This window comes from Cnephaeus nilssonii (genome assembly GCF_951640355.1).
Source record: "Cnephaeus nilssonii genome assembly, chromosome: 11".
NCBI lineage: Eukaryota > Metazoa > Chordata > Mammalia > Chiroptera > Vespertilionidae > Cnephaeus > Cnephaeus nilssonii.
The window spans coordinates 49317647-49343041 of record NC_137082.1 but is presented as its reverse complement, the minus strand read 5'-3'; the positions used below and the strand labels follow the sequence as shown (position 1 = coordinate 49343041).

The following is a 25395-nucleotide window of genomic DNA, read 5'->3' as shown; positions in this document are numbered from 1 at the left end:
TTTCTCCACCTCTTTATATTAAAGAATGTAAGCTTTACAAAAGCAGTAATTTTAATCCTACTTTATCCACTGATGTCTTCCAAGAGTCCAGGACCAGACCAAGGTTGTAGGAGATGCTCAGTAATTATGAGTAAATAAATTTTAGACATGCAATTCTAATCAGGTATGTTAATGAGATACCCTGACCACCTTCACTCTCGTTCCTCACATGAAAGGACAATTTATCATTATTTAGAATAAAGTAATAAAACTCCGTAATGTGGCCCATGAGATCCTACATGGTATGTCCATTCTTGACTTGATTTCTGCTCCACTCACACTGAAAGCATTCATATTCATCACAGTCTCTCTAAATACAGAACTTCTAAGCTAATGGCCCTTGGATTTGAAATGTGTTGTTTGTTGTTGTTTTTTAACTCTCCTCTTATTAGTTTGTTCAAACTTCAGCTCATCTCCCAATTCCTAAAGAATCCCTTATCTTCCTATGTGAAATCCCCCAATTCCAGGCTCTCAGAAGGCTGTATACCTCTCCTGCCTAGAATTCCCATCTAGTATGTATGCTTAGACCTGTTTGTATAATTATCTGATTAATGTCTATCATCCTAACAGAGAGTGTGTCAATTTTTTTCTCAACTTTTTATCTCTAGCACCTAGCTTACACCTGGCCCAAAGAAATTACTCAATAAGTATGTGTTGAATGAACAGTGCAGTGAACTAATAAGAACACTGCTCCACAATGATAGGCTGATGTGTTATATAGTTGCTCCCATGTGACAAGTATTCACATGTAAATTAACCTCACTAAATATGGGGTCACATGGTTCTGTTTCCCACTATTGCATCCATTTCATAGAAAGCAAGAGACTGATCACCACAATAAAAGGACTTGGCAATTATCTACTTGATCGATTATTTCTTTTTCAACTACCAATCCATATGCAACTCAATACTAACACTAAATAAATAAGATTCAATTCTAGACATGAGAAACTATAAAAAGTTCTATTAGGCTATATGGTCTTTTATCGCATCCCTTCATTTTCTAGGCAAAGATTACTCTGGAATTTTTAAGAGTATCTGTTTTTCTGTTTGCACTTCTAAAAATATAGGCCATCTCTTTATAGGATTACCATCTGTCTCATGATGCAGAAGTACATGTTCTGAATTAGTTTTACTGCTTTCCTAATTGTAAAAACTTAAGTTTACATATATACTTGAAAATGTGTATGAAGTTATAAGTGAAAAGGTTTTAGACATGAATATTTTATACATATGGGCAGAACAACTTTAAGAAATTTCCCAATCTCTTTTTAAAAAATGATTGGACAGAGTCATACCTGTCATTGTAACACCTAATAAATTAAAAGACAGCATCAAACTACTTAACCTTTAACAACTAAAACAGCTTTTTATTGTCATTTTTACAAGTGAGAAAACTGGGTCTCAAAAAGAAAAATTTGCCCAATGGAGTTAAAAATAATTTGTCCCTAGGGAATCGCATATCTGGAATCTGAGCCTGGCTGCTGACACCAAAGCTCACCTCTTCCCCTACAACAAACTGCCCTGCTGGTCCGTCGCTCAACTTAGTGGTTCCCAAATTTTCTAGACTCAGTACCCCTTTATCTTCTTAAAATTGAATGTGAACCACAAGAAGCTTTGTCTATGTGGGTCATGCTACTGAAATTTATCCTCTTAGAAATTAAAACTGAGAAGATTTAAAAACACTTTATTAATTCATTTTTAAATGACAATATATGCATTCATGTTAACATAAATAATATTTTCATGAAAAATAAATACAATTTCCAAACAATAAAAACTCACTGAGAGAAGTGGCACTGCTGTAGATTACTGGCTGACTTAAGGCAGTGGACTCTCACATCTGCATCTGTATCTGGTCTGCTCCAGTATGTTGTTTTAGTTCAAGTGTAAGAAGAAAATCCAGCCTCCTACAGACACAGAGCTGGAAAAGGGAGGAGCGTTTCATATAACCTTTCCACATAACTGGATATTCTGTGATACTACACCAAAAATCAACAAGTGATAGTTTCTTAAGTTAGCTGCACTGCAAAATCTGAAACCACATCAAGAATTTTACTCAGAGGATCATCCTTGTTCTACAGATATACAGAAAGACACACCTTACGCTTACCCGAGGATATTTTTCCATTGATTTTTAAAGAGTGGAAGGGGAGGAAAGAGAGAGAGAGGGGAAAAAACACTGATGTGAGAGAGACACATTGATAGACTGCCTCCCACATGGACCTCGACAGGGGATGGGGAATGAGTCTGCAACCCAGGTATGTGCCCTTGACCAGAATCAAACCCGAGACCCTACAGTCCATGGGCCAACACTACCACTGAGTCACACCAGCCAGGGCAGACAGACCTTGCTCTTAAATAAAACAATTCACTCCTGTCAAAATATTAACTCAAGATCCAAGAAATCATCAACAATGAATTTGTAAGGAACCTGACAAAATTATAATGAAGCTAACTTTGGTGCATAAACAATGAAAGAAGTAAAAAACTCAAAGGACAAATGAGAGAGAATGAGATGCACAAGACATTAAAACACACTGTAACAGCTTAAAATTAAAGGGGGAAACAAAGACTAGAAAGTCAAGAAATAGACCAAGATACAAATCAAGAGTATGTGATTAAAAGGACATGCTAAATGTCTGGAGGGGGGGAAATATTACAATAAAAATCTTGCACTGCAAGAAGCCCTTCTATGCATTACATAAAACCTTGAATCCACAAAAGAGAAGATTGAAAATCTAATAAAGCATAATTTATAAATTTTTAGATTGCCAAAAAATGGCAGAAAACGAAGATAAACTGGAGAAAAACTGCAAACACATATGACAAAAGATAAATTTCTGTAATACAGACTCTGCTCTCAGAAATCAGTAAGAGAAAAACACGCAATTCTGTCAGCAAATGGGCAAAATGTCCAAATGAACAGTTCACACAAAAAGAATGACAGAAGGAAAGGAAGGAAGACAGGCAAGAAAGCAAGCAAAACTAAAGCAAGCAAGAGACGGGTAAATAATTTAAGTGACCGATCAACACCCTAGAAGATTTTCAGTTTATTAATCAAAAAGAAGCCAAAGAAATTTGGGGTGATGGAACTGTCCTAAATCTTGGGTGTGCTGGTGGTGGTGACATGACTGAATGCACTTGTATAAACAGCAGACAGTACATTACAGAGTGAGTCTCCCTGTATGCAAACTGTATCTCAACTCTAAAAATTCACTGAAAAGGAAATTCAAAACAAAACAAGATAATATCTTCCACCTATGAGTCTGAAAAGTTCAATCACTAACAATGTTGGCAAGGGTACGGGAAACTGGGCACTCATAACTTACTGTTGAAGTGTAAATGGTACAGTCTGTGGAGGATTATCTGAAATACTTATCAAATTTTTAAATTCACATATGCTTTAACCAAGTGATTATGTTATTAGGAATTTGTCTTTTTTATATATATTCATGCCAAAACAAGGACATATGGAAAACAATGTTCTACAGCATTGATATTTTTTTCCAAACACTAACAATACTTGATCATGTACCTAGTACTGGTCTATTGTTGGTAAAAATAGGCCACATTGGCCTATTAGATGCTAGGCCTTAGTTTAAGCCATCAGAATATGTTGTGTCTCATTTAATTCTTATAACCCTGTAAATTCGGTATTATGCACGCAGGAGTGCTTGTCTGGAATCAGAATGCATAAATTCACAAACATATTGGCTCCACCATTTAACAATTGTGTGATCTTAGAAATAACAGTATCGATCACTCGAGTTTAGTTGTGCAGGTTAAATACGTTCATATATGTGATGCCCTTTAAAAATTATCTAGCACATATGAGGCTATGTGGGTGTTTGCGGCTAATAGTAGCAATAACAATAGTAATGTTCCCATTGCATAGATGGGGAAGCTGAGGCAGAGATTAAGGCTCTTGCCTAAAATCACACAACTGATTCTTTAGAATGAGCCCACTTAATCACTACACAGACTTCTACTGCCTAATTCATTTTGGTAAAAATGCAGACTTAAATATCTTCCAAGAAACAACAATAATAATACACATCAGGAAGAATTTTAGAAGATGGCGGCGGAGGTGAACGGCTGATCTGCTGCCTCGCATGGCAGTTTTGGAAAAACAACTAAAAGATGGACTGGTGAGCGCGGCGACTCCTGCTCGCGTCTCCCCAGACCGGGCGGCGGCTCCTCTCAGCCAGCACCGCAGCCGGGGCCATGAGCTCGTGGGCGCCGGGGCCATGAGCTCGTGGGCGCCGCGGCAGCTGCTGTGGCGGCGACCGCGGACTCGGCGCAGCGGCTCTCGGTGAAGGAAGAGACCATCTTTCTGCGAGACGGGCCCACCCGCATCACCGACCTGGCCCAGCTCCCCACTGAGATCCTCGGGGCCCCGGAGACCGCCAACACCGACTTAGAGGATTCTTAAGACTTCCTGTCTTACACTCAAGTCCTCTAGCCATTTTGAGAGAGGAGAACTAAGAAGGCAGCGAAGTCAAACAAAGGAACTTCGCGCACAGCAATTTCAAAGTTAAACAAAGGAACTTCGCCGCACACAGAGCGTCTGCCACCCAGAACCACAGGAGAGCTGGCTGAATGGTGGATTTACAGCTAAGAGAGAAGAGGAAAGAGCGAACTCTGGAGAAGCTGAGGTGCGGAGGCGCGTGGGTCGGGGGAAGGGACTTGTGGCTTTTGTTCCAACCCTAGGGGAGATTAGCTCCCCAGACGCCTGCGGGAGAGGCTGGACTCTCGGCCTTCCTGTCGGAGAGTGGGAGTGACTTCCTTGTGGAGGTGCGCCCAGCAATCAGTGTTTGCTGCGCTGGAGTGCGGAATGAGGGGGCTTGGAAACGTGGAAAACAGAAAAAGCAGACTTGCAGCCAGTGCGGTTCGCCTCGCCATGGCCTGGTGGCGCCCTGAGGCCCCGCCCCGCCCTGAGACCCGCCCCGCCCTGGGACCCGCCCCGCTCGTTTTGCAGACCCGCCCCGCACGTCTTGCAGGCACACCTGGGCTCCAAGCAACGGCTTTTGCATGTGGGTGGCCTGCCCTATGGCAGCTTGACCAGATAAACTGCGGTTCTAGTCGGACTGCTCTAGGGACGCTCAGACAGGAGGAGGAAACTGCAGTTTCTGCCGTAAGTCCTGCTGAGTGGTCTCAGGTAGTAGCTGACCTACACACCATTGGAGACCCAGAAACGAGGGCATCTAGTGGTCGGTGTGAGATGACACCAGATTTCAACCACTCCCATAAAGGACACATTCCAGAGGCAGAATCAATGAGCGCCAAAGCCTTGCTGCACCAAGACCCGGCCCATAAATCTGTCTCCTACACAGCAACTCTTCCTTTATAGACACAGAGGATCTGCACGGCCAATTGGCCTGGAGGACAATTCCTCCCAGCGACACCAACAACAATCAAGACTTAACTATACAAAGGAAGACCAAGACGGAGGCATAGGGCGGAAGCCTGATTGCTGCCCACCACAACAATTTTGAGTCTACGACGGGAGAGCGGAGCAGACACCATCCAGAACCACCGGAGGGCTGACTGAGCAGACGCTCTACAACTAGAATAAAAGAGAGGGGTACTCGGGATGATGCTGATGCCGGCGACCCAAAGATCACACTTTAAGAACTACGGCTCAGACGACACAGTGGCGGCCTGGAACGTGCTCGGCGCAGTTCCCCCAGCGGTCTCCGGCTGAGGGGAAGGCCCCACTCGCTGCCGAGCACGGACAGACGAGCCCCTGGGAGTCATGGGGTGGGAGACTCCGCGCTTGCTGACCTCCGAGTCCTTCAAGAATCTCAACGCCCCGGAAGCGGCCAGGTGCGCACGCTCGGTGACTGGCCACCGCTGCAGACCCAAGGGCCGACGCAGCCACCCCGGACCAGCCCGCTGCCGCGCACCGGGCACACCGGAGCTTCGCCGAGCCCGCCGCCCAACGAGTTCTGCGGCGGCTGCCCTGGAGCTCTGAGAAAATGGCCGAAGGAATTACTGAGATGGAATTGACCAACAGGAAATGGGATCAAGAAGACGAAACCCCGCTGGGTCCTGGATCCGGGTGAAGCCGCGTGCCCCTGGGTCTGGGTGAGGCTGGGAACTGGGTCAGGGTGAGGATGGGCCCCGGGTCCGGGTGAGGCCACGTGCCCCTGGGTCCGGGCGAGGCCATGCGCCCCTGGGTCCGGGTGAGGCTGAATCCTGGGTCCGGGCGAGGCCGCGGGCCCCTGGAGCCGGGCGAGCCCTGGGCCCCGGGTCCGGGCGAGGCCGCGGGCCCCTGGAGCCGGGCGAGCCCTGGGCCCCGGGTCCGGGCGAGGCCGCGGGCCCCTGGAGCCGGGCGAGCCCTGGGCCCCGGGTCCGGGCGAGGCCGCGGGCCCCTGGAGCCGGGCGAGCCCTGGGCCCCGGGTCCGGGCGAGGCCGCGGGCCCCTGGAGCCGGGCGAGCCCTGGGCCCCGGGTCCGGGCGAGGCCGCGGGCCCCTGGAGCCGGGCGAGCCCTGGGCCCCGGGTCCGGGCGAGGCCGCGGGCCCCTGGAGCCGGGCGAGCCCTGGGCCCCGGGTCCGGGCGAAGCCGCGGGCCCCTGGAGCCGGGCGAGCCCTGGGCCCCGGGTCCGGGTGAGGCCGTGGGCCCCTGGATCCGGGTGAAGCAGTGCCCCTGGGTCCAGCCGAGACCAAACCAGAGGGAGTCGGACCTGCATTACCACCATTTGTCCACCATCCAGAGCTGAGGGGTCAGTGCCGACATGTACTCATAGGGAACCGGTGGACATTGATATTGGGTCTCAAAAGAACTGTTGGTCCAGAAAGAAACTCACTACAGACTGATTCATTTGCCTGTCAGCATAACTATTATTGCTCGTCGCACATTCAATTCTTATAAGTATATCTATAGTGACACATGATTTCGCTCATCTAGGGGAAATGATGAACAACATAGACTGATGAACAAGAACAGAACCAGAAACAAGGAGGCATCGATCGGACTATCGGGCCTCAGAGGGAGGATAGGGGAGGGTGGGGGGAGGGGGGAGAGATCAACCAAAGGTCTTGTGTGCATGCATATGAGCCTAACCAATGCTTAAGTTCAACAGAGGGTTGGGGCATCCAAGGGGAGGGGTGTGGGATGGGAATGGGGGGATGAGGACAAATATGTGACACCTTAATCAATAAAGAAATTAAAAAAAAAAATACACATCAAAAATCAGTAGATTAGTATAATTAATTAAAATCTATCAATACAATGAAATACTACACAGATAAAGAAAGAGGTCCAAGACACATTGTTGGAAAAAGGCAAGCTACAGAACAAAAGGCAAGAATGACCTCATTTGTGTATACATCTAGATGCCTAAATATGTAGAGTAAATGCCTAAAAGGTGATTATCTCTAGGAACAGGAAAAGCGATCCGGAGGACCCCAGCAGTCCATATTTTCTACATCAGATCTTTCTGTAACCATGGGGCAGGTTTTATTTTACTACAGAAAAACCACCCTATCCATACTTACAAAAGAGAAGAGGCAGTGCGTGTAGAATGTGTGTCTGTTTCAGCCACCTGGAATCCTGAGAAGCAGGTCTCTGATGCCCTTGAGGTCAAAGGTCTCCAGAGCTTTCTTTAATCCTTACGGCTAAAAGTTCTCAACTGTACCTGGTTCTTCCTACCTTCTAATCTGTGACACAGTCTTCCCCTCCACACCTGCCTCCCTCCACGGACCTCACACTCACATTTCAGTCTTCGTCTTCCCTCTTCACAACTTAGACTCTTCTGGTAGCTCTGCACCTATGGACACCAGGAATGAACACCTTACCCAGCCCAACACACAACATCTAACAACCCTGGCACCTGAGTTCACCCCATACAGCATGCAGTTCTCATCAGCCACTACGATTCTGTAACTTTCCGAAACGGAAGCCGACCTCTTCGCCTCCCTTGCCTGCCTTATTTCATCACTCCAGGTCACATCCTGGTCCTAATAAAACGCTGCACTCCCTTGAAAGGTATTAAGGAGAAAGCTGCAAACCACAGGATGAAAAAGCAAGTCCTTAGACCCTCAAGATCCTTAGGTGCCAGTACTCACTATAAGCAAACACTGACAGAGGACTATGAGAAGGGCTGTAAAATATTTATTTATTTATTTATTTATTTATTTATTTATTTATTTATTTAGGTGTGTCTCAGTTGGTTGAGCACTGTCCCATGCACCAAGAGGTCACGGGTTCGATTTCTTTTTTTTTTATTGTTTGAAGTATTACAAATAGTAGTACATATGCCTCCTTTTTTTCCCCCATTGACCTCCCCCCAGCCTCCCCTACCCCCCAGTACATGCCCTCACCTGCCCGCCCCTAAAATAAATATTTAGGATGCTACCATCATTGAGATGCCCAACTCACACCAGAAGGAGGGGAGGTTCCTGTCACCCTGCTACTACTTCCGTTACTAACAACACTGCCACCACCACCCAGTCAAAGGTTACTGTGTGCATACTAAGAAATGTACATGAATCTTCTGGAATCCTCCCAAGTACTCAATTTGGAACATACTATCTTTTATCTCCATTTTAGAGAAGAGGAAATGAAACCTCAGGAGGTTCATAGACATAGTTGCTGACCCCTCAGAACATGATCAGTAACCACCACTTTAACCGAGTGTGTGAACACATCATGGGGCACAGGGACAAAGTCCAGTGATCCTGAGCAAAGTTCTGCAGCTACATGGACTGAGCTCAGACCACAGCCACTACTGCCTAAGGACCTGGGGCATCCATGCCTCAGTTTCCTCATCTGAAAATGGGCATAAGAAAAGTACACACCCAGGGGATCCATGTCTAGCATGATGGAAGAGGCTGATAAATCCTCTCTGCAAAACACAGCTCTGAAGTGGGGCCACCTGTCCAAAGTAATCACTTCAGTTCTTTGGAGACAAACAGCACCAACCGAGAAACTTACTCCCGAAAACCACTCAACTTTGGACTTCATTAAAACAATGTTCAAAAGTCCAAACTCTTGTGCTCCAAAACTCATTGTTGAGAGAAAGACCAGCCACAGACTGGGAGGAAATATTTGCATATCACATATCTGATAAAGAATTTGTACCCAGGAAAAAAAAAAAAAAAAAATATATATATATATATATTACACACACACACACAGCACACACACACAGCGCACACACACACACACACACACACAGCGCACACACACACATACACAAACACACTGAGTGGCCAGATTATTATGCGTTCAGAGATAATAATCTGACCACTCAGTGTGTGTGTGTTTGTTTGTGTGTATGTGTATGTGTGTGTGTGCGAGTTTGTTTGTTTGTGTGTGTGTGTGTGTGTATGAAGCCTGGTGTATGAATTCGTGCACCAGTGGGATCCCTTGGCCTGCACTGCAAGATTGGGCCAAAACCAGCTCTCTGACATCCCCTGAGGGGTCCTGGATTGCGAGAGGGCGCAGGCCTGGCCAAGGGACCCCACCAGTGCACAATTGCACGATCGGGGCTGGGGAGAGATGTGGTAAGTAGGCCAGCAGGAGAGGGACTGGGGGAGGGGTCCAGGGAGTGTCCGTCCCATCTCATTCAGTCCCAATCGGCCGGACCCCAGCAGCAAGCTAACCTATCCATCGGAGTGTCTGCCCCCTGGTGGTTAGTGCACGTCAGAGCAACTGGTCGACCGGTCGACTGTCTGCCCCCTGGTGGTCAGTGCACATCATAGCAACTGGTCGGCTGGTTGCCTGTCTGCCCCTTGGTGATCAGTGCACGTCATAGGGACCGGTCGACTGTCTGCCCCCTGGTGGAGAGTGCATATCATAGCAAGCGGTTGAGCGGCCTTGGCATATTACGCTTTGATTGGTTGAATGGCCGACCAGTCGACTGGACACTTAGCATATTGGGCTTTTATTATATAGGATATATATATTTACATATATTTATATGCAAGACAACAATTTTTCAAATGGGCAAACGACTGAAATAGACCTTATACCAAAGAAGACATGCAAATGACTAAGAACCACAGGAAAAGGTGCTTACAGTGCTGGTCACTGAGAAACTGTAACTAAAAGCCACAATGCGATACCACTACACACCCACTAGAATGAAGAGCCCTAGTGTTCGCCTGAATGTAGAAAAACTGGAACCCTCGTACATTGCTGGTGGGAATGTAAAATGGGTTGGCTTTTAAACAACGTGGTTTTTTTTATTACTATGGGAAAAATAATTCAAATGCATGGCTACATATATAGAACAAAAAGATTTATGAGATGGCAGGTATATTCCAGAGCCCCAGAAATCACTCCACAACAGTTCCACAGATCATCTTTCTTTTCTCTGTAGCTGTATAGTGTGTAGGACTTGTATCCTGACTTTCTTTCTTTTTGTAGTACCTTGAACAGAAATTTCTCATTTTACTTTAGTCAAGCTTGTCAGTCTTCTTTTATTGTTTGCCCTTCTATTATCTTAAGAAATCCCCTGACACTTGACAGCTTTAAATTCTCCTGTATATCCTATAAAAGTACCGAAATTGTATTTTTCAAATGTAAGTCCTTGATTAATCTAGTATTGATATGTGTGAGGCAGGGAATAATGTGCATTTTTTCACATAAGTAACCAACTGGCTCAACACATTCCCAGAAAAATACCAACCCTCATAAGAATCAAATTAAAATAGTAATGATTTTACACAAGTCAAATCAGCAAAAGATTTATCTAAATAATTATATCCTTTACATGAAAATGTCTTAGTATAGTTGTAAAAATATAACTTGGATATATGCAAATCTTAAAAATATGCATACTCTGTGAGCCAATAATGCTATTTTTATAAATCTTAAAGAAATAATATAAAACCAAAGCATAATGTCACCTGCATTAGTATATATAATAAAGAAATAAATTTAAGTCTTAAATATCAGAAGCATTCTAAGTTCCAATAGTATGAGAACTGTAAATAAAATCCGCACACCTACACAATGGGACTTGAGGGAACCACTAAAATTGATATTTATACGAAGTTATAAATAACGTGGGGAAAAGTTCATATTATTGTTCATTTGTTATGTGCAAAAACACAGGAAACAAAATCATATGTAAAGTGTGGTCTTGATTATGTAGAAAGAATAGGGAGGAAAACCAGACCAGTAAGAAATACAGCAGAACCATCAACTGGACTGCAGAAGACTTTGTAAATATTATTTCCAGTACTTTATTTTCTAAATGTTCTCTAATAAATATGGGGCATTTTTATAAAAATGAAGTATGTGAACTTGTTTGTTCCTTTTTTAAAGGGAATGGCTGAACAAATCCATCAGGTTAAATCAAAATGCAAGGCCTTTTCTTGGCTTCCAGTTACACTGTGACTGGAAACCAAACAAAAATATAAATCAATAGATAAGAATACTGTATTATCTTTGTCTTATTAGAACCTAGGCAGCCTCCTCCTTCTCCTCACCCCACCCAAAATAATGTTTTGCAAATCTAACATTTTGTTTGGTGTATATATATTCAGGGAATGGCCTGAAATACTCAAAGTCTAAAAGACAAGAGTATTGAGACAACATGGAGGGACCTGGAGAGTAATATACTAACAAAATAAGCCAGTCAGAGAAAGACAAAGAGCACACAATCTCACTTTTATGTGGAATCTAATGAACAAAAGAAATTGACAAACAAAATAAATACAGAGATATGGAAGCATGCAACAGACTGATGATTCTCAGAGAGAAGGGGTGGGGGTGGGAGGGTGGAGGGAGAAGAGATTAACCAAAGAACTTATATGCATACTAGAGACCCAGTGCACGAATTCATGCACGGGTAGAGTCTGGCCAGCCTGCCCTGATCAGGGTGATTGGGCCGGGCTGGCCAGGGGGAGGGGCCGAAGGCAGTTTGCATGCCAGCCCGACCCCCTGGTCAAACTTCCGGTTGAACTCCCGGTGGAGGAGACAATTTGCCTATTAGCCTTTTATTATATAGCATATGCATAACCCATGGACACAGACAATAGTGCAATGAAGGCCTGGGGAAAGGGTGGGAGTGGGGAGGAGAGGGTCAGTGGGGGGGTGGGGAGGAGGGGACATCTGTAATACTTTCAACAATGAAGATAAATTTAAAAAAATAAGAAACATAAACAATAAATGAAGACAAGAGTCACAGGCTCAACTTTTCAGTGTCCCTTTCTCCTCTTTATTCCACTTATTTTGACGATTAATCCTAATCATTCCCCAGCACAGACCTAACCCTAATCCTTCCCCCATTCTCACTCTGAAAAACTCTCTTGGCAAAACCACAACATTGGTTAAATCCAACTCCACCTGGGCCACACCTGTGCCCTTACAGGGGAGTGTGGCTACACAAACCCATAAGCATTGACTGATCTCACTTTATGGTCATGACTTGAACTTCAGATGGAGCCTCCATGTGCCTGGAAATCAAACTACATTCCATTCACTCTGCACTTGCGGGCATTTCACAGCTTTCCTCACTCCTATAACACTTACTCGCCCCACCTTCAATCCCAGCTGATGGGCCAGTTTCCTGTTTCACTGAGAAAATTAAAAACATCACAAGCAAATTTCAACTCCAACACTTCAATTTACGTCTACCGACCTGGCAACACACGTTTGCACATCTATCCTGTCTCTGTGCAGGTGCCCACACCTTTCTAAAGGCACCCTCCACTTGGCACACGTGATCTCCTTCATTACCCAACAATTTTCCCATTCTACAGGATCACTCCTAAAAATATCACTTCTTACATGTATAAACAAACTTGTCTTGACCCCACTTGCCCCACAGCTATGGGTGGAGAAAGAGGTTCAATTTCTTAATCCCCTCTGCAACAGAGCACCTTGGGAAAATCATGCATACCTGAGGCCTATCATTCCCTGTCTCCCAATTTTCTCTTAAACCATACCAGAGACCAACTCTACCACTACACAGAAACTGCTCTTATCAAAGTCACTAATAATGTCCACACTGCAAATCCAGCATCAATTCTCAGTCCTTATCTTAGGTGCTCTCTCAGCAGCATTTGACACAGCTGATCACGCCTCCAACTGCCTCTAATCTCTTAATTTTGGAGCTCCCCAGCACTCGACTTTGGTCATTTCTTCTTCAGTTACACTCATGTCTTTAGCAACTTCACTCATTCTCATGTTCTAAATAATATTGATGTGTCATCTACTCCCGAATTTCCTTTTTTTTAAATATGTTTTTTATTAATTTTTAGAGAGCAAAGAAGGATAGGGAGAGAAAGAAACATCGATGAGGGAAAAACCTCAACATCTATTGGCTGCCTTCTGCACACCCCCTGCTGGGGATCGAGCCTGCTACCTGGGCATGTGCCCTGACCAGGAATTGAACCAGTGACCTCTAGGTGCAAAGGTCAAAGCTCAACCTCTGAGCCACGCCAGCCGGGCCTAAATTTCTATCTCTTTAACCCAGTGATCAATCAACTCCCTTCTTTTTTTTTTTTTTTTTTAATATATTTCTATTGATTTCAGAGAGGAAGAGAGACGAAGAGATAGAAACATCAATGATGAGAATCATTGATCGGCTGCCTCCTGCACGCCCCCTACTGAGGATCAAGCCCACAACCCAGGCATGTGCCCTTGACTGGAATCGAACCTAGTACCTTTCAGTCCACAGGCCGACACTCTATCCACTGAGCCAAATCAGCTAGGGCTCAACTCCCTTCTTGACGTGGCCACTCTGCTGTCTTAGAGATAACTGAGACTTAATGAGTTCATAATGAAGCTCTGGATCATTCCCATCCCACCCCACCCCTGCTCTCCTTGCAGCCTTTCCCACTTTCATTTGTGGTTACTCCATTCTCCCAACTGCTCAGAACAAAGAGTTTGGATCATCCATGGCTCCTCTCTTTCTCTCACACCCCACATTCCAATCTCAGCTATCTTCAAAATACATGCAGAATCCAATCACTTTCCACCATCTTGTTGGTCCAAGCTACTGTCCTATCTTACCGGCATTATTGCAGAGTGGCCTTCTAGGTATTTTCCTTGCTTTCTCCTTTGGTCCCCTACATTCTTTTCTCAACAAGGTATTGGTGCTCAGGGAGGTGGCACAAAGCCTCATACCCTGGCTAAGGACAATATCCTGAAAAAAGTCCTTTATCTCAGGCCCAGGCGTCTCATGTCTCCTGGCAGCAACCATGTAACCGTGTCAAGCTATCTTGTTAATTTGCACATAGCGTTAAAATCTCTGGCTCTTCACATTCTTGAGAACTACATGCAAATAAAAGTAACTGAAACAGAGTAAATGTAATATAATTGCTTTGCCTTCTTTTAGGGCCTCTAGATCTTACCACAATAAGCTTCATTTTAAAAAGCAACAGGAATACTTGTATGGCTAACAAAGGTGGATAAAGAAATTTAAAGATAACCAAGTTAAGAAAAGTAGACTTGTCCTGGTGTGGCTCAGCTGGTTGGAGCATTGTCCCATACACCAAAAGGTCGCAGGTTCGCTTCCCGGTCAGGGCACATACCCAGGTTGCGGGCTCAATCCCCAGTGGGGGTGCATACGGGAGGCAACCGATTAATGTTTTCCTCTCATATTGATGTTTCTCTCTCTTTCTCCCACTCCCTAAAATCAATAAAAACATATCGTCTGGTGAGGATTAAAAAAAAAAAAAAAGTGGACTTAAAGTTGTCCACTTTTAATTTAAAATTTAATAAATTAAGAATGAATTTATAATCACAGCAAAAGTTTTAATAAAAATGTTCAAGTGATTCACTCCCACTTTGTAGAACACTTACATAAAAACATAAAGTATCACTAAGTTCCCTGTGTGACACTGGGTGAATCTCCCGAGTCTCAGTTTCCCATAACACATTGATCTCTAAAACCTATCTAGCTCCAAGAGTATCTGATTGAATGAAAATAAAACTATGCAGATACTCAGACACTAAACCTGCAGTGAGCATTTCTAAGCATCTTTCCCTGTAACTGTGTTTAACCCATTACTAGTCAACTAAATATGAAACAAGAGTTCATAGATTCAATCATTTAAAATATTAATGGAGCTGGCTTATAAGAATTAGTTAATGAAATAAACTCATTTCTTAATTTTCTAATTCAGATTTAAACATGTTGGATTTAAAAAGAAGTATACTTATGTAACAAATCCTCAGTTTTTATAAATGTGCATATAAATTTTTAATGTACATATTTTTATACCTTTCTAGGCACTCACCAATGTTTTAGCTAAAAACATAGCAAATACCCTTAGCAATCTCAGCACGTTGACTGCCTGTGAGAAAGAATGGCCTCACTGTTTAAACTACTGAGCAAGTAAAACCCTTTCAGAATTTATGACGAACTAGAGGCCCGGTGCATGAAATTCGTGCTTGGGGGGGTCCCCCAGCCCGGCCTGCACCCTCTCCAATCCGGGTCCCTTCGAGGGATGTCCGACTGCCTCTCACAATCCAGGACTACTGGCTCCTAACCGCTTGCCTGCCTGACTGATTGCCCCTAACCCCTCTGCCTGTCTGCCTGATTGCCCTTAACTGCTCCCCTACCGGCCTGATCGCCCCTAACTGCCTCTGCCTCGGCCCGCACCCAGGACCCAGGATTCCCACCTTTGGCTGGTCGCAGGCACCCAGGACCCGGGCCAGCTTCGCCTGGGTCAGCCACAGCCACAGGGGACTGTGGGTGGGCAGCTTTGCCTGGGCTGCAGTCGCAGGAGCCTGGGACCACGGGGCAGGTGGCTTGTCCCTCTTCTGGGCCTTAGGCACAGGCACAGCCACTGGCAGCTGGGACTGCAGGGCTGGCAGACTATCCCTCTCCCAGGCTGCAGCCCCAGCTGGGGTGGGAGGCTTGTCCCCATTCCTCTCTGGCCAGCTCATTTGTGCCTGGCTGGTCTCCATTCCTATCTCCCCAGTGTTGAGTGTCTGAGCAGTTCTGGCACGAGGGCTTGAGGGCGTGATGACCATTTGCATATTAGCTCTTTATTATATAGGATAGTTATAATTAGGTAAGGCCCACAGATCTGTCTGCTGTTTTTGTTTTCATTCAGTGGCAGAGGTACTGTACCAAACAGTGCAATGATGAAGTTCTTTCATTACTTTTCATTCTTCAAAATTTAAAGTTATATTTATTTACACACAAAATCTTTTAAATATATTGAACTACTAAAGCAAAAACTTTTAATTCCTAAAGGCAATGTGCACATAAAAATAACTGTAAAGTGCCTTGGCCAGTGTGGCTCAGTTGGTTGAGCATCATCCCATGCACCCAAAGGATGCTGGTTCAATTCCCAGTCAGGTGACATGCCCTGATTGTGGGCTTGATTCCCAGTAGAGGGCATGCAGGAGGCAGTTTATCAATGTTTCGCTCTCACATTGATGTTTCTCTCTCTCTCTCTCTCTCAAAAAAAAAAATCAATTAAAAATCCTTTTTAAAGTATTTAAAAATATAAATACTGAAAAGTGACACAACTGTTTTGAATGCTCTCAGCCTTTAGAGCTCAACACAAAGTATCCAATTTAAATAACAATTTATCAACTACTCAAATGCTTTTGCATAGAATATATGAGTTTTTCATTCAGAGTGCATTAGAGAATATGAACTTTCAGTTAATATCGTCTTTCCTCATTTTCTGTAAGTACAACGAAATTACGAATAGCTGATTTGGGATACAAAAAGTAATACACATAAGATTTACTAAATATATATTAAGAGCATACATAAGCTCTAACCGGTTTGGCTCAGTGGATAGAGCGTCGGCCTGCGGACTGAAGGGTCCGGGTTCGATTCCAGTCAAGAGCATGTACCTTGGTTGCGGGCACATCCCCAGTAGGGGATATGCAGGAGGCAGCTGATCGATGTTTCTCTCTCATCGATGTTTCTAACTCTCTATCCCTCTCCCTCTCTGTAAAAAAATCAATAAAATATATTTTTTTAAAAAGAGCATACATAAACCTCACTTCTGATTTTTAGAGATAAAGGGTATCCTGGGGAGCAATAATTATTCAAATTAATACTATAGCCCTATTAAGCAAATAATAATCTTACAAAATGGAAAACATTATGTGCATTGTAAACTGATAATTATCTAACATAAAATTTATTGTAGGATCTGCACATGTGACCTCTCGATATTAAAATGATCCAACTTAAGGCTAGTCAGTGTGGTTCAGTGGTTGAGTGTCGACCCATAAACCAGGAGGTCATGGTTCGATTCCCTGTCAGAGCAGATGGCTGGGGTTGCGAGTTTGATCTCCAGTACGGGGGCGTGCCAGAGGCAGCCAATCGATGACATTTCTCTCTCATTGATTCTCTTCCTCTCCCTTCCTTACTCTGAAATCAATAAAAACATATTTTTTAAAAATGATCCAACTTAAAATAATTTGAATTGCCCACTATAGGAGAGCAGGCATTTCATATTTAAGTTACATGGAGCTCAGTGACAGAGATGTGCCTCCATGATGACACTAGCTGAACACACACTGAAAATCTTTATTTAAAGAGAAATTAGATGTGAGTTCCCCCTAAGGTAAAAGGCTTTAATATTCACCGATGCTAGAAAAACAAACACAAACTATTAAAAAGAACAAAAAAAATTTTGCATGAGCTTATGAAACATATACTTCTTTATCTTTATTATCCCTCTTCCTCACCCCCATAAAACACAAGGTCAATGAGGAATGGAAAGCAGACGACAACAACAGTGTTAACTGGCTTAGAGAAACTGGAGAAAGCTGAAATTGAAGCCTACTGGAAGGGAAGGCAACAAAAAACACACCTACAAAAAGTTATCGCAAATCTGAAACAAGAATCATATGCTATTTATTTTCAAAAGTGGGGAAGAGAACAGTTAAAAAACAAGAACTCCTGAAGCCAGAATTCAAATTCAAAAGGAGAAAAATGGAGAATATTCACCACCCAAAAAAGAACAACAACAACAACAAAAAAAGCTGATTCTTAAAAATTGAGGGGAAAAAATTAATACATCAATTCAAGAGGCCCAACATCCAACAAAGAGCTTCAGTCAGGCGGGAAAGAAATTCAAGGGGAAGAAGTTATAAAAGAAATTTTAAACATTTTGCCAGAATCCAAGAATCCAAGTGTAGAGTCTAAGGATCCATGGACTGCTCAGTCTATCCAAAAAGAAAAAATAACGATCAGACACATTATGGTAACATTTTAGAGTTAAGGAGATAATACAAAGGTACTATAAAGCATCCAGAAAGAGAAAATAATTACATACAAATGATTGGGATGTGTAATGCTGCTGACTAAGAGATAGCACTAGAAGCTGGCAGAGCAACGCCTTAAAAATTCCCAGAGAAACTGACTTTCAACATGGCACACATTCGGCCAATCACTTCAGTGTGCTTCCACATCTCTCGGCATCCCAGCAGGGGCATGGCTGGCTCTGGACAATGGACTGTGGAGCAAATGCGACATGTGTCATTTCTGCGCCAAGTGTTTCAGTGCCAGCCTGTCTGGCTCTCCATGCATCTGCTGTGGTAGCCCGAGACATGGGTGATGGGAGGGGAACGCAGGTGACAGTAGGCTGGATCTCAAGGAAGAAGCTAGAGGAACGCCAGGCCCACAGCACAACGCGAGGCCCACGTGGTGAAAGCGAGAAACACACCTTTATTTGTTGCTCAGATTTCAGAGTTAGGCTGCCACCGACTCAAATGGTAACCTAGAAATCTATACCCAATTGGACTATACATCAAATATTTAGAACATGGACATTTTCTGACATGCCAGGTGTCAAACACACACACGTGACCCCCTGCCCCATCACCTGTCTAGGAAGTCACTAGGAGGATGAGCTCCATCAAATAAGGGAAGTAAACATACAGCTCCGGTTTGATTCTGCCTGTTTGAGATAATGTTCCTGTCGTCTATAGCTCTTCCCAATCAAACGCAGGTCACCCTCCAAGGGCCAGCTCAACTGTGACGTCCTCCATGAAGGGTTTCCTCCACAAACACCAATTCCCTTGCTCCCAGGAGGAAATAAAACATCTTGCATCAATGGCAAGAAGAGGTGTCTACACCAGACTCCACTATGAAATCTGTAATGTGGTATGTGACTTTGGGAAGACTATGCAATCACTTATAGTCTCAATTTCCTCATCATCTAGGTAAGAAAGAAGCTGGTTAATAATAAGGAGGTTCCTCCTAATTCTACAATGAAATAATTTTGCAAATGTGCCAAATCACTAAAATCCTAATGCAATTCTACGTTTGATACATGCTTACATAATCGGAGTCTGTTATAACTGGTAGTACTGTTATTCCGTGTGTGTGCTATGTATGTGTTCACTTTAAAAGCAATGACAAAAGACAAAAATAACTATTACCAAAAAATATTTACTTTAAAACTGAAATTAAGCTTGAATAACAAACACCTTCCTTATTATAAACATCAAAGCAAAATTCATAAAAGGAAAATCATACAAAGTATGATTTAAAAGTGTGTTACTATACTGCTGCTTCAACCATTCAGCATGTTTCTGGTGTGGCCAGAACAACACCTACCACTACAAGTTCAACCATAAGCAGCGACCTAAGAGGCTATCTAGAGCACTTGGTGAGCACACCTTGTCTACATAGTTTTAAAGAATAACATTAAACTCTTATTATCATTTTTGATGAAAATTTTATCTAATACGAACTATATATTCCTCTGCCTTCAGAATAAAAGCTTTGAATACAAATGTGTACACTGAATATACAGTAATCTCAGACTGCTACCGAACTGCTGGAGATGGATGCCTCTTTAGATAACCAAATTTACCTGTTGGCAAATTTCAGGATGGCACAGTGACACCTTCAGGGTTCAGTGATGCTCAGATAACTGCTTGTCATCTAGGTCTTCAGAGACCAGATCTTGTCTTCTTTCTTCTCCTCTTTCTTTCTTTATTCAATGGTCTGCTCCCAGGGACAAGGGGATAGCCACTGCTCCCCAAACATAGTCGCCGAGTGGATGCCCTTTTAATAATTTAAAGAAACAAGTTTAGTATGATAGCTGTTAAGACTGATAAAGCAATATTAAAACAGCATGAATCGAGCATGGGGCCTTGCAGAGGGCCATGTGTAGTACCTTTTTTGTTCTCGATCCTCCACCACTGACCGCCATGACCCAGGGCCAAGGAACCCAATGGTGGCTGACACTGGAAGCATTTGCCAACCTCACGCTTCTAGTAGCTGGCACCATTAGTACTTACGTGGACTCCCACTCTCTCCTCTCCTATTGACATTTTTCTTGTCCCTTTGGACTCTCACCCTTTCCCACACAGGGTTTCCTTAACAAGAAAAAACAAGTCTTACATAGACATTGCTGATAAGCCAGAATACTCCTTTCAACCGATCACAGTGTATTTTAATCTAATTATTATTAGTAGTACTTGTTATAGGCCAGGCACTGAACTCACACATCTACATGCATTGTCTCTTTAAAGTTCACACCAATGCTGAGAAAAGGCAGTTGTACAGATAAAGCAAATAAGATTTCCTGTTTATTTTTAAAAACCTACCCTTATAAAGAACTTATAAAACTCAACACCAAAAAAACAAACAATCCAATTTAAAAAATGGGCAAAGAACCTCAATAGACACTTCTCTAAAGAGGACATACAGATGACCAATAGACATATGAAAAGAGGCTCAAAGTCACTAATCATCACAGCAATTCAAATTAAAACTACAATGAGGTATCACCTCACACCTGCCAGAATGTCTACCATCAGTAAAGCAACAAACAAGTGTTGGCGAAGATGTGGAGAAAAGGGAATCCTTGTCCTTTGTTGGTAGTAATGCAGATTGGTGCAGCCACTGTGGAAAACAGCATGGAGATACCTCAAAAAAATTAAAAATGGGATTGTCTTATGTTCCAGTGATTCTAATTCTGGGAATATAACAAAAGAAGCCCAAAACACTGATTCAAAAAAATATACACACCCCTATGTCCATTGCAGCATTATTTACTAGTACAATAGCTAAGATCTGGAAACACATCAGTGTCCACCACTAGATAAGTGGATAAAAAAGCTGTGGTACATTTACACAATGGAATATTACAAAACTATAAAAAAAAAGAAGGAAATTTTACCCTTTATGACAACATGGATGGACCTGGAAAGCATTATGCTAAGTGAAATAACCATTCAGAGAAAGACAAGTACCATATGTTTCACTTATATGTGGAAACTAATGAACAAAATAACAAACAAAATAGAAACAGACTTTAGAAAACAGACTGATAGCTATTAGAGGGGACTGGGGATATGGAGCTGGGTGAAAAGGTGAAGGGGTTAAGCAAAAAAACCTCATAGACACAGACAATGTCTGGTAATGGTGATTACCAGAGGGAAAGGGGAGGGGGGAGTAGAGGGATGTAGGAAAGGGTAAAGAGGAGATAAATGGTGATGGATGGAACCTTGATTTGGGTGGTTAACACATAATACAATATACAGATGATTTAGTATAGAATTGTACACCCAAAACCTATATAATTTTATTAACCAATGTCACCCCAATAAAGTCAATTAAAAATAAATAAATACCTAACCTGTGAATTCTGCAGAACCAGATAGAAATACTGTAACCCATGAGAGCTCGGATTTTACTTTAAACAAATGACGCTCACAATAACTGTCAAATGGATGAGTATCCCCCACATTAGCCCCATATGAGGAATAGACTCTGAGGGAACATAAGACATGTTCAAGGTCACAAAGCTAGTAAGGTATACTTACTGAAGATCTAACACCTCCAAAATGTCCTTTAGGTGCAATTTGAGAACTGAAATCTTAAATGACTTTACCTAGTATGTCTATTCTTGAAAGCATCAAGAAGACTAGCAGCCCCCTAAAAACAACTGTTCCAACTAAGCAAAATTTGATGTTTGTGTGAATCATCAAAGAAGACCCCGAGTTTAAAGTAAAATGTATGTGCCCTAACCAGTTTGGCTCAGTGGATAGCGCGTAGGCCTGCAGACTCAAGGATCCCAGGTTTGATTCCGGTCAAGGGCATGTACCTTGGTTGCAGGCACATCCCCAGTAGGGGGTGTGCAGGAGGCAGCTGATTGATGTTTCTCTCTCATCGATGTTTCTAACTCTCTCACCCTCTCCCTTCCTCTCTGTAAAAAAAACAATAAAATATATTTTAAAAATAAATAAATAAAATGTACACTTAGTCCTAAAGCTTTCACTACTTATAAGCATAATAAATTAACCATAAAATATTAATGCCAATTTCACTATTGGTCCAACATAAATCATGTCCCACCGCTGTTCCCAGTTTACTTACCTGGACAACTCTTTTGATCAATCTAGTCACACAAAAAAGTTTGCTCTTTCTGTGACATTCTGAATTCCTCCCTTGTAAAAGGAATAATTTTACAAAAGTACACAGGGACCACAGATGTACCCTTGCCAAAACTGGAGGAGGTGAGGGATGAGGTCAGAGGACCAAAACAGACAACCTTCACTTCCCATAACAGGCACAACAAACAGAAAACAGCAAAAAAGTGATCTTAGTTCTGGGTCATTTACATGTCTACCCTTCTGAAGTATTAAAATGGATGCATACACACCCACTAGTTATACTGGATTATAAATTTATACTGGATTATAAATAAAGATCATAATTCAACATAGTTTGTACCATTTCACATGACTGTATTTCTGAGAGAAGACAGTAACTGCCACAAACTCAGAAATGAACATTTCCTTTTTTTCAGAGTATAGTTAAGACTTTTCAATAAGATCGCACAATGACTTCCATGAGCAAAATAAAAGACACACTATTAGTAACACGAAAGTTTCCTGACAACTGACCACAATGGAGAAAACTACCAGTTATCTGTGAGGAGTGAAGTTGCATAACAAGACAGTCTTAAGATACTTGCTTCTGTTCCCTATAAAGAGGGCCACTGAAAGGAACGAGTAGGAATCCAGTCCCTACAGCCAGCTTTTCCTCCCAGGTCATAGCACAGCCCAGGTGAATGGTGCCCAAACCCCTTCTCTGCCACTCCTGGCAAGGTGCTGCCTTGGGAGGGCGCCAGGTGACACCCAGCAGTGTGTCCCTGGATCCTGTGGCAGTCATGTTTAAGATCTTCCCATTAAAAGATGGGGAAAGGGCCCAACCAGTGTGGCTCAGATGGTTGAGCATCAACCCATGCACCAGAAGGTCACTGGTTCGATTCCAGGTCAGGACACATGCTTGGCTGCAGCTCAATCCCCAGTGGGGGCTGTTGCAGGAGGCAGCCAATTGATGTTGAAGTTTCTCTCTCATCAATGTTTCTATCTCTCTCTCTCCCTCTCCCTTCCTCTATCTCTAAAAAAATCGATAAAAATAAAAAATAAAAAGGGGAAAGGGACAGTATACTTCCCACCAACTCAGAAGATATTTAAGGACCATAATAAAGAGAGGAAAATGTTTCAAAGAGATGCTGAAGGGAGTCCTAAAAAAGACAAATGTTCAGGTGAATAACATGTTTGATCCTCAACTAGACCAGTGGCAAGCACTGACCAAACCGAGTAACTTCTTCTAAGAATTCTTATCAGGTCCCCGATCAGAGAACCAGCTTCCCTAAGGGCAATCAGGGACTGGGCTGGAACCTAAGTGCTGAGGCCACACATTTCCATCAGAGCCCGTGAAATCCTGAACCTTACCACCTGCGCACCAGGCGAGCGGCACTGAGAAATCAGGAGCCTGGGGAAAGTTGTATCAGGGGCTACGTTTTGGGGTTTTACCTGTGAAACTTGGCCAACCATGCCACTCGTGTTTTCCAATAACGCTTAACTCTCTCTAGCACTAAATAAGCCACTTAACATTCATTCATTAAAGTAAGTGAAGCGAGTTTCCTGTGGTGGTATCTGGTGGATTAAGAAAAAAACGTGGAGAAACGCATGCCTCCTGTGGGTGAGAACACCCCAGTGATTTCATCTAAAAGGAGAAAGCAGTTTACTTTTGTTTGATGACAAACATGTTTTCATGCCAGGGCACACGGCCCATTGGAAACGTGTTTTGGAGCCCTTCTGTCTCGTTCACAGTGTTACTGTGATGCGCGTCGCCTGGTCCAGGGAAAGCGGTCAAGGAACTTGGGTGGCACTGAATTCAAAGGTCTGGCTTTCCTTCCCGGAAGCCTGGGCTCTACCGCGTGTTCCCACCTGGCCCCGAATTCCAGAGAGCGGGGACGGAACCCCGAATTCCACATTCCGGCTGCACGTGACGCTGGCACACAGGTACCTGCACCCATTCCAAGTTTTGTGCCAGGACCCACACTGAGAAATGTCAACATTTCAGTCCTGCTCCACACGGAGCCACCGCCGTGTCCCTGAAGTTGCCAACTCCCGAAGCAAACGAAACCGCGGCCTGCCCCGGGTCCAGGGGAGCTGCTGGAACCCCACAATCCACACAGCCCGGGGAGGGAATGCACCCAGCAGCAACCCCGCGGAGGGCAGCCCGGGGTCCCGGCTGCCCCACCCCCGCCTGGGCCCCGCCGTCCCCGGTCCCCGGTCCCCAGCCCCGAGCCGAGGGGTCCAGCGGGCCGAGCGGGCGTGGAGCGGGCGATGGAGCGCGCAGGCCCGCGCCGCCCCAGGCCTCGCCGAGCCCGGCCTCTCTCGGCGGCTGCGAGCCACAAAGGCGGCGGCCGGCCCGGCGCGCGGCGGCCCGGGAGGCCGAGGGTCGGGCGGCGGCGGCGGAAGCAGGCCTCGGCCCTCCCGCCGGCTCCTGGACGCCGCTCCCCGCCCGCCGGCCCGCCGAGGAGGCGCAGGGCCTCGCGCCGCCGGGACCCCGGCCCCGGCCGCCTCCCCGGCCCCGGCCCCGGCCCCGCCGCCCCAGGAAGAAGCGTCCCGAGGCCGGCGGCCGGGTCACCGGGGAGGCAGCAGACACACCGCCGGCCCCGACCCCCGCAGACGCTCACCCGGAGGCGGCCGCTCCGCTTCCTCGCCCAGCGCCGGCGCGACTGCCCCGCGGCCCTCCTCCCCACGGCTCCTCCTCCCGCCGCCTTCCTCCTCCTCTTCCTCCGCCCCCTCCTCCTCCTCCTCCTCCTCCCGGCGGCCGCCCGCGCCCACTACTCGGCCCGCGGCGCTGGCGGGCGTCCGGCGCGGGAGGGGGGGCGTGCGGGGCGGGAACGCGGGGGCGCGCGGGGCGGGGCGAGCAGGGGCCGGGGGAGCGCGGGGGCGGGGACCCGGAGGAGGCGGGGATGCGTGGAGACCGGGACTCGGGGACGGGGACGCGCGGGGGGCTAGGGAGGCGGGGAGCCGTCCCGCGCTGCAGTGGGGTCCGAGCCGCGGCTGCCCCGCGCTCCCCCTGGAGGCAGCTCCTGCGGGCGCCGTCCTCCCTTTCGGCTCCCCGTCCGGGGGCCCGGGCCCAGGCGGTCC

The 25395-nt window shown here is 44.9% G+C and overlaps 1 protein-coding gene across 7 annotated transcripts in view; it reads right to left on the bottom strand.

The window, feature by feature from the left end:
* Positions 1–25016, bottom strand: part of SOCS6 (suppressor of cytokine signaling 6) — a 32661-nt gene extending 7645 nt beyond the window's left edge. The window contains exons 1-3 of one of the 7 annotated variants that reach the window (XM_079783659.1): positions 24936–25016; positions 19803–19996; positions 1825–1963 (exon numbers count right to left, since the gene is read on the bottom strand). The gene's annotated coding sequence lies outside the window, so the exon portion shown is untranslated. Of the gene's footprint in view, positions 1–1824; positions 1964–7541; positions 7696–7758; positions 7778–19802; positions 24480–24935 lie in introns of those variants that run through there. The other 6 variants (XM_079783658.1, XM_079783656.1, XM_079783660.1 and 3 more) reach the window with 6 other exon arrangements.
* Positions 25017–25395: the final 379 nt, after the last annotated feature.